Genomic DNA, 10714 nt, shown 5'->3' on the forward strand with positions numbered 1-10714 from the left:
GAAACATGCCAAGACATAATAATCAAAATATCAAAAATTAAATACAAAGAAAAAATACTAAAAGCAGCAAGGGAAAAGCAACAAATAACATACAAGGGAATCCCCATAAGGTTAACAGCTGATCTTTCAGCAGAAACTCTGCAAGCCAGAAGGGAGTGGCAGGACATATTTAAAGTGATGAAAGGGAAAAACCTACAACCAAGATTACTCCCAGCAAAGGATCTCATTCAGATTTGACAAAGAAATTAAAACCTTTACAGACAAACAAAAGGTAAGACAATTCAGCACCACCAAACCAGCTTTAAAACAAATGCTAAAGGACCTTCTCTAGGCAGAAACACAAGAGAAGGAAAAGACCTACAATAACAAACTCAAAACAATTAAGAAAATGGGAATAGGAACATACATATAGAAACTACCTTAAATATAAATGGATTACATGCTCCAACCAAAAGAAATAGACTGGTGAATGGATACAAAACAAGACCCATATATATGCTGTCTACAAGAGACCCACTTCACACCGAGGGACACATACAGGCTGAAAGTGAGGGGATGGAAAAAGATATTCCATGCAAATGGAAATCAAAGGAAAGTTGGAGTAGCAATTCTCACATCAGACAAAAAAGATTTAAAAAAAAAAGACTATTACAAGAGACAAAGAAGGACACTATGTAATGATCAAGGGATGAATCCAAGAAGAAGATATAACAATGGTAAATACCTATGCACCCAAAATAGGAGCACCACAATATATAAGGCAAATGCTAACAGCCATAAAAGGGGAAATCGACAGGGAACACAATAATAGCAGGGGACTTTAACACCCCACTTTGACCAATGGACAGATCATCCAAAATGAAAATAAATAAGGAAACACAAGCTTTAAATGACACATTAAACAAAATGGACTTCATTGATATTTATAGGACATTCCATCCAAAAACAACAGAATATATTTTCTTCTCAAGTGCTCATGGAACATTCTCCAGGATAGAGCCTATCTTGGGTTACAAATCAAGCTTTGGTAAATTTAGGAAATTGAAATCACATCAAGTATCTTTTCTGACCACAATGCTATAAGACTAGATATCAATTACAGGAAACAGTCTGTAAAACATACAAACACATGGAGGCTAAACAATACACTACTAAATAACCAAGAGATTACTGAAGAAATCAAAGAGGAAATCAAAAAATACCTATAAACAAATGACAATGAAGACATGATGACCAAAAACCTATGGATGCAGCAAAAGCAGTTCTAAGAGGGAAATTTATAGCAATACAATCCTACCTCAAGAAACAATAAAAATCTCAAACAACCAAACCTTACACCTAAAGCAATTAGAGAAAGAAGAACAAGAAAACCCAAAGTTAGCAGAAGGAAAGAAATCATAAAGATCAGATCAGAAATAAATAAAAATGAAATGAAGGAAACAATAGCAAAGATCAATAAAACTAAAAGCTGGTTCCTTGAGAAAATAAACAAAATTGATAAACCATTAGCCAGGCTTATCAGGAAAAAAAGGGAGAAGACTCAAGTCAACTGAATTAGAAATGAAAAAGGATAAGTGACAACCGACACTGCAGAAATACAAAGGATCAGGAGATCATACTACAAGCAGCTATATGCTAAAAAAATGGACAACCTGGAAGAAATGGACAAATTCTTACAAAAGCACAACCTTCTGAGACTGAACCAGGAAGAAATAGAAAATATAAACAGACCAAACACAAGCACTGAAATTGAAACTGTGATTAAAATTCTTCCAACAAATAAAAGCCCAGGACCAGATGGCTTCACAGGCGAATTCTATCAAAAATTCAGAGAAGAGCTAACACCTATCTTTCTCAAACTCTTCCAAAATATAACAGAGGGAGGAACACTCCCAAATTCATTCTATAAGGCCACCATCCCCCTGATACCAAAACCAGACAAAGGTGTCACAAAAAAAGAAAATTACAGGCCAATATCACTGATGAACATACATGCAAAAATCCTCAGCAAAATACTAGCAAACAGAATCCAACAGCACATTAAAAGGATCATACACCATGATCAAGTAAGGTTTATACCAGGAATGTAAGGATTCTTCAATATATGCAAATCAATCAATGTGATACACCATATTAACAAATTGAAGGATAAAAGCCATATGATAATCTCAATAGATGCAGCAAAATCTTTCAACAAAATTCAACACTCTATGATAAAAACTGTCTAGAAAGTAGGCATAGAGGGAATTTACCTCAACATAATAAAGGCCATATATGACAAACGCACAGCCAACATCATTCTCAATGATGAAAGACTGAAACCATTTCCTCTAAGATCAGGAACAACACAAGGGTTCCCACTGTCTCTAGTATTATTCAACATAGTTTTGGAAGTTTTAGCCACAGCAATCAGAGAAGAAAAAGAAATAAAAGGAATCCAAATTGGAAAAGAAGTCGAAAAGACAACCCTCAGAATAGGAGAAAATATTTTTAAACAAAGCAACTGACAAAGGATTAATCTCCAAAATATACAAGCAGCTCATGCAGCTCAATATCAAAAAGAAGCAACCCAATCCAAAAATGGGCAGAAGACCTAAATAGATATTTCTCCAAAGAAGATATACAGATTGCCAACAAACACATGAAAGAATGCTCAACATCACTAATCAGTAGAGAGATGCAAATCAAAACTACAATGAGGTATCACCTCACACCAGTCAGAATGGCCCTCATCAAAATATCTAGAAACAATCATTGCTGGCGAGGGTGTGTAGAAAAGGGAACCCTCTTGCACTGTTGGAGGGAATGTAAATTGATACAGCCACTATGGAGAATGGTATGGAGTTTCCTTAAGAAAATAACAATAGAAGTACCATATGACCCAGCAATCCCACTACTAGGCATATACCCTTAGAAATCCATAATTCAAAAAGGGACATGTACCACAATATTCATTGCAGCACTATTTACAATAGCCAGGACTTGGAAACAACCTAAGTGTCCATCAACAGATGAATGGATAAAGAAGTTGTGGCACATATATACAATGGAATATTACTCAGCCATATAAAGAAATGAAACTGAACTATTTGTAGTGAGGTGGAGGGACCTAGAGTCATACAGAGTAAAGTAAGTCAGAAAGAGATAATGAAATACCGTATGCTAACACATATATATGGAATCTGAAAAAAAATGGTCCTGTTGAGCCTAGGGTCAGGACAGGAATAAAGACGCAGTTGTAAAGAATGGACTTTAGGACATGGGGGTGTAGGAAGGGTAAGCTGGGCCAAAGTGAGACAGTAGCATTGACATATATACACTACCAAATTTGAAATAGATAGCTAGTGGAAAGCAGTTCCATAGCACAGGAAGATCAGCTCGGTGCTTTGTGACCACCTAGAGGGTTGGGATAGGGAGGGATGGAGGGAGACGCAAGAGGGAGGGGTTATGGGGATATATGTATACATATAGCTGATTCACTTTGTTATACAGCAGAAACTAACTCAACATTGTGAAGCAATTATATTCCAATATAGATGTTAAAAAAATTTTTTAAAAAAAAGACACTATGACCAAGAGTCAGCAGAAACAACAGACAGCAAATCAAACCTGCGATGTCTTCCGATATTAGAATTCTCAGGTTCAAAATATGTTTTGTATATTTGATATTTTAAAGAATTTTTTAAAGCTTTGAAAATGTGGTTATTGAGTAGAAACTATAAAAATTAATCAAGCACGTTGGAAAATATAATCTGTATAGTTAACTATAATAATATAAAATAATAACTCATGGACAGGATATCAGATTTGACTCAGCTGAGGAGAGAATCCATAAAGTAGAAGACACATTCCAAGAGAATTTCCAGATTTGGAGCACCAAAAGACAGTAGAGAATAAGAGATATGTTGGAAGCTATAATTTTTACTTCTCAAGAGTGGAAAGGAAGATAGATTACAGTGGAGTAGTAAATCCAGTGTGCTAAAGGAAAACACATGGTAACTTAGGATTCTATAAGTGGTAAAGATATATTTTGATAAAGAAAAGTAAAATAATGATATTTTCAAAAAATCAAAACAGAGAAATCTGCTATTGAGTAAACCTAACTAAAGAAAATTCTGCCAATTATACTTCAGTAAAAGGATGACAGATGAGAAAAGTAAAGTGGTAGAATACCAGAGAAATTATTGAATAAAAAGATGTTCATGTTATAAATTGTACATAAAAATCCCAACATGGAGATAGAAAGTATCACTACCACTTTATTATACTCTTGGATTCTGTGGGACAAGAATTCAGACAAGGCACAGTAGGTATGGCTTCGCTTTCGTCTGAGATAGCTGGAGCCTCAACTGGAAGGACTTGAATGGCTAGGATAACTTGAACAATTGGGGACTGAAATCATCTGGAGTCTTTTTCATTCATATATCTATTGTCAGAACTGGTTCAACTCAAAGGGTTCTTTCAAGGAGAATGCATATAACTTCTCCACGTGTCATGAACTTTTCACAGCACAGCAATTGGATGCTGAGAGGAAGTGTCCCAAGAGGGAACAGCAAGAAAGGGAATATGTCAAGAGGCCAAAAAAAAAAAAAGAAAACTCAAGACGTTTTCAAAGCTAAGCTGATCTGTCACAGAATGTTACTGCCACCACATGATAGTTAAGCAAGTCACTAACACTAGCCCATAATCTAAGGGAGGGTAAATAAACTCCACTTCTTGATGGTAGAGTAGCAAGATCACAATCTTTAATAAACAATAAAAATTATGTCTTATGAGGTTAAAAGGTAAGATAGAACTATAACAAAATCATATATGTCAGGTAAAAGTATAATTGGCAGAAAAATATTCTAAAATTTCTTTTTTCAGAAGAGGACTAAATACATCAATTAAACCTAGAGCTTGATAAGTTATGTATATATGTTAAAATTTGTAGTGTGACCACTAAAGGAAAAGAAACAGAGTGATGATCTCAGCTGGGACTACCTGTCTCTGCTCCATGAGGTCTCTCATTCTTCAGCAGACTAGCTTGCACTTGTTCTCATGGCAGAGGCTAAGAAAAGTCAATTTCTTCTTTTATATCACATTACAATTATTGCAGATCACTGGGTAAAAAGAGAAATATCTTTTGTACTCATCATTACTTCAAAATCAGGGAGGTAATTGGACCTACCCCTAGATCTTGTTATTTAATGCATTAATAAAGAAATCCAACACCACAGCTGACCCTTGAACAATGCAGGGGTGGGGGTGTTAATCATTTAACTTATAGCTGGCCCTCCATATCTGCAGTTCCTCACCATCTGCAGATTCAACCAATCACAGACCATGTAGTATTGTAGTATTTGCTATTGAAAAATATCCTCGTATAAGTGCACCACTACAGTTCAACTTCTATATTACAAATGTATTAGCATTTTTATAACTGCGTTTCAATTGGTTTCTTTTGTAGTCCTATAATTTTGTGCACTTAAAAATGTATTCTGAGAAAGGGTCCAGTAGGCTTAACCAGACTTCCAAAAAGATTCATGGCACAGTTTAAAAACTCTGCTCTTAAAAAAAAAATCTCATACATACATAGAAGAATGCACAAAGCAGGGCTATATAAGATAGAAAAAAAATGTTGAGAAACGAAATATTCACCAATGTTAAGACGAATAAATATATTATGGTATATTCACAACATGAATTAATATTTTGCTGCAGTGAATTGAATGATTTATACACAAAAACATGGGTAAAGTTGTAGAAGAATGTATAATGTATGATTCTTTGTGTAGAGAGTGGAAAAACATGTAAACCAAACAATGTATTGTTTAAGGATACAAACATGTAGTGAAGCTATAAGTAAATGAGAGAAAATGACAAACTCAAAAATCAAGATAGTAAGTAACCTCAGAGTTAGGAGGAAAATGTAAGAAATCAGAAAAGAAACTAGAGAGACACTGTTTTCTTAACTTAGGTAGTAGTTACATAGGTTATAATCATGCATGATTCTTTATAACTTACACATATTTCTTATTCTTTTATCTGCTCAGTATTTACTAAAAGCAATTTTAAAATGTATATAATTCTGCCAGCTTTGTGAAGAACAGAACAAATGAGAGCCATAGTAGAAATAGGCAGTCTTCTAAAGGAAGATGTTACAATACTCAAGGTGAAAGATGTTGTGGCTTGGGCTAGAGTTTTGACAATGTGTAGGTGTAAAGAGAAGTGGTAATATTCAGGATTCCTTTTAGAAGTAGAAACAAGAGATTCAGTTGAAAGAAAGAAGAAAAGAAAGAAGTCCTAAGACTTTGCCTGAACAAATAGATGAAGGTAGAGCGATTTAAGGGACGGAGATACAGTGAAAGGAGTGTGTTTAAAAGGGAAATGGAAGCTTTCAAAAATAAGCTATAAAGAGAGGAATCATATACTGGCGGTGGGGGCTAGGGGTGAAGTGGGATAAGTCATACATCAGTAAATCTCCACTTTCAGAATCGAATCTTACAGTTTACAGCACTCTTTAAGCCCTCTGTGCAGCAAGCCTGCATCTTCTAATCCATATTCAGGCAGTGATTTTGGACGTTATGTAGCTTGAAAACTTGAACTGAATTTTCTGGGTTGTCTATAAGCTATCCGTATGGGTATTAATGAACAGTGAACTTGCACTGAAGAAAGAAAAGGAAATGAAGAATTCTGTTTCAGACCTTACATTCTGAGGAGTCTACGAGACAGCCAGTAGAAATGTCACTAGGCAGTTGCTATTTATGCATTTGCTACATAAACAGAAACATAGGAACCATAACATCATTGATTCAGAAAAGAATTCTTAATCCATTCCTCACTTTAAACCTGGAAAAAAAAATCAGATGGTTTCTTATCGCCCACGCCTCTCCAATAACTATTGGTGGGTTTGGCTTATCGCCCACGCCTCTCCAATAACTATTGGTGGGTTTGGGAGTTGCCAGCAGTAATCTGTTCTTTCAGGCAAGTCTCTGCTTTTTCCACTAAACTGCCAAAGCAAGGGTTTCTTCCACTGAGATTTTCTCACCTGAGTGAATTTATTTCCTGCCTTTATTCAGAATGCCTCTTCTCTCCTTCTCTGACTTCAGTACTGCTTCACATTCTAGTCAGGTGCAGTGATTATAATACCTTATATTAGGATTGCACTTTAGAGATCGCAGTGTGCTTTTACATAAATTATTTCATTTACACCTTCTGAGACTTCTTTGAGGTAGTTTGGAAGGGGGCAATTATCCCCAATTTTTGAGATGAGGCAATCAAGATCCCTATTGGTAATGTGAATTGCCCAAGGTCATAATAATTATTAATTGGTAGAGCATAATCTCAACTCAAAGTCTGCTGGTCCTTGAGACCTTGTGTTTATTCTATATCTTATAGCAGTTTGCATGTTGAGGAAAAGTACTAGTTCTTGTCTACTGGGTAACTGTACTCTAAGGACATTTGCTGTAACTTTTTAGATTTGCATAACGAGATTAGCAATTAGAATGTTTGCTCCAGGTAACTAACATCACCAATATTGCAATTAAAACAAAAAGAAGGACTTATGGCTGTTCGTTTTTTTCCTTAAAATCATTTCAAAATATTTTATCTTTAACTCATTTGCTATTTCTAGTGCTCTTATAAATTGGCCATGGCAGATAATTTTATCATTTAGAAAATGAAGAAATGGAGCCAGAGAAAGGTGAAGGTAGTTGCAAAACAACTACAAATAGAGCCCCATGATTCTCAAGATGACATTTCGCTAATTCTTCCTTTCATTATAATTGAAATTTCCCTTAGAAAATCACTACATTATGTTAAAAATCATACTACAATGAAAGTGTATTCTAGGCATTGCCTTATGCAAAATTTTAATGCTTAGAGAGAATGCTATGGTAAACAATTTCTCAATATTGATATATTCAGAACACAAGGAGCATTTCCAAAGGTAGAAATTCCTCAAATAACCAAATGTATTTTAATGTGCTAGCTAAATAACACATTTTGATTTTGATTTCTTCAAGAAGCTTTTGTTTCTCCATGCTACAGCTGTTTCAAAGATAGTCTCACCAAGAAAGTTATAATTAAAAAAAATTCCCTGCCTAAGCTCTGTCTTCTTACCTCTGTTGTCCAAAGTTTGAAATACTATTTTAAGAGGTTATTTGGGGTGAAAATTACAGATCACTTTCATTTTTTGCCTTATATATTACTCCACTGTTTTAAGTTAAATTTTCATAATCAGCATATATCACTTTTGTAATCAGAAAAAGTAGACAGAAAAGATCATTTAAAATGTTTTAAACTGCGATGTCTTCTCTAGAATTTTTCAGAAAATATTTCATTTTGGTATAATAGCTGAATGTAAGATAATGCACTGGAAGTTACTAGATTTCCAGCAACATTTCTATAACTCTATATAAGTATTATGATTCATTGAATGTTTGCTGTGTTTTTATGCTAATCTAATCAGATTGTCTTAGAAAAATTCAGGACCAGGAATCCTAATGATGCATTTTGAAACAAATGTAGTTTTTGAAATACACAAAAATAGATATCATAAAGATCTTATGGGAAACATTTCTGCCAGCAATTTGTTATGACCTAGTTTATTCTTAAAGTTAATAATCCTGAGGAGACTATCCATGCTTACAATAGACCCTGGCACATATATGCTAGAAAATGCAATTAAACATATTCCTAGTTCTATGAACTTGAATTGAGATTTCAATTCTGAAACTCTGATTCAACCTCTTTACATTAAATCCCCTGAATCAGAGTTTGACTCAAGCTATTTCAAACCTGGCAGAAATTTAGAGGCTAAAGCCTAGTCTTCAATTCCATTAAAGAGAACAGTGACTTGGGGAATCCTTTCAGTGTGTGTAGAAAAGTCTGGAACAGAGAATGAAAAATTTATTATAGAAACAAAAAGCCTTAGATAGGTAGTATTTTCTTTGGTTGGGAAAAAATTTTTAGATCCCTTATTACATGTGTGTTCTTTTTTATTCCAAATGTCCACAAAATCTCATTGCTTTTCTATTGTTCTTATGTTAAGGACAAAATTATTCACGATACTTGCTAAAGACAGTAAAGAAGACTTTATTCAAAGGGGGACTATCGTGAGGTGTAGGGATCTTACAGTGGGGGAGAGAGATTGGTTTCAACCCCGAATACAAGGAAAAATGGGAAATTACAGTCCAGGAACAACGTGTGGTCAGTGGATGAAAAATTACTGAGAGAAAACATCATGGGTAAGGGCAGAGTGTGTCTGTCCTTAATAGGATTAAGGATTAAGTCAGACACACATAGGAGTGTGTCTGACTTAATAGGATTCTTGCTGAATGCAGGCCAGGGTGATTAGATGTCACTTAGGAGAGGGTAGAAGATAACAAACCCAACTAGATATCAAGAGTGATTAAATATGGAGGAAGAGGATTCTGATTAAACTGACTTAGAATTCTTGCTAAAATTTGACAACGCACACATGAACACAGAACTCCAAAAGTTGAGGTCTAGTTGAATAAGTACTCAGAGGAGCCTGTGTAGAGTTTGTCATTGCACTTAGTTTTAAATTTGATTGGGAGCTATGGTACTCCTATGGGGAAAATAAGAAGAGACCTTTATACTTTATGGTCAATAAAAATCATTGTTGCCACTCTCTCTAAGATAGCATTGGTAATCAATTATAAAGCAAAATAAAACTTTAAATTATAAGTTTTTTAAGCCCTATGACATCTAAGTTATCCAATCATACAATTGCCCAAAGCTCATATCTTTTCACTATTGATGGTATTTTGCTTCTTTTTACCTAGAAAAGGCTGCTCTCAGAGGCCCCATCTGATTGGGCAGTTAAAAGTTAAAAGGTAATTTTTGTACAAAGTGAAGTACCACAGCTTCATATGTAGTAAGAAATGTATAATTTGAGCAGCAACACCCAGGTAAAGCCTAAGTAGGGAATATTATTCTAGTAATCACCCATTAGTATTGAAAATGTAAGATGGAGATGAGCAGAAGAGCATTAAATGGAAACCAGTCTCTGACAAATCCTCCATCCAACCAAAATAAATCCAAACACAGAGCAGTGGCCTATAAAAAATTATATCTTTGTCAAGGAAAACTTAACTTAGAATCAAGAGAAGGTGTTGGGAACAATTAGGTTTTAAAACTCAAAGTTAGTAAATGAAAGCATCAAAAAGATGATACTTTAACCCAAATTGGGGTTTTTCTGAATTTCATTTTATTTATTTTTTTATACAGCAGGTTCATTATCCATTTTATACATATTAGTGTATATATGTCAATCTCAATATCTCAATTCATCCCACCACCACTCCCCCCACCACCACTGCTTTCCCCCCTTGGTGTCCATACATTTGTTCTCTACATCTGTGTCTCAATTTCTGTCCTGCAAACTGGTTCATCTGTACCATTTTTCTAGGTTCCACATATATTGTTTTAAGACCTCTGTTACTTTGAATTTGTTTGATAGAGTTAATTCGTACATCAGAACCCACAAAATGGAGGCTGCCCCAGTGGTCGCAAACCTAAACCTAAGTCAGCCTGCATTTATGGGAAGGCCCTGTCAAGAAAATTTAACGTATTCCAATCACAATCCTCCAACTCAGTTTTAGCTAGCTCACCTTACCCTATAAAACAGGACTCACTATGCTTATCAGGAAATCCCTGACCTCCTAGCCAATCATGCCCTGTTTCCACATTGCTGCTTCTAATGCTC

The sequence above is a fragment of the Stenella coeruleoalba genome (assembly GCF_951394435.1).
Source record: "Stenella coeruleoalba genome assembly, chromosome: X".
Taxonomy (NCBI): Eukaryota; Metazoa; Chordata; class Mammalia; order Artiodactyla; family Delphinidae; genus Stenella; species Stenella coeruleoalba.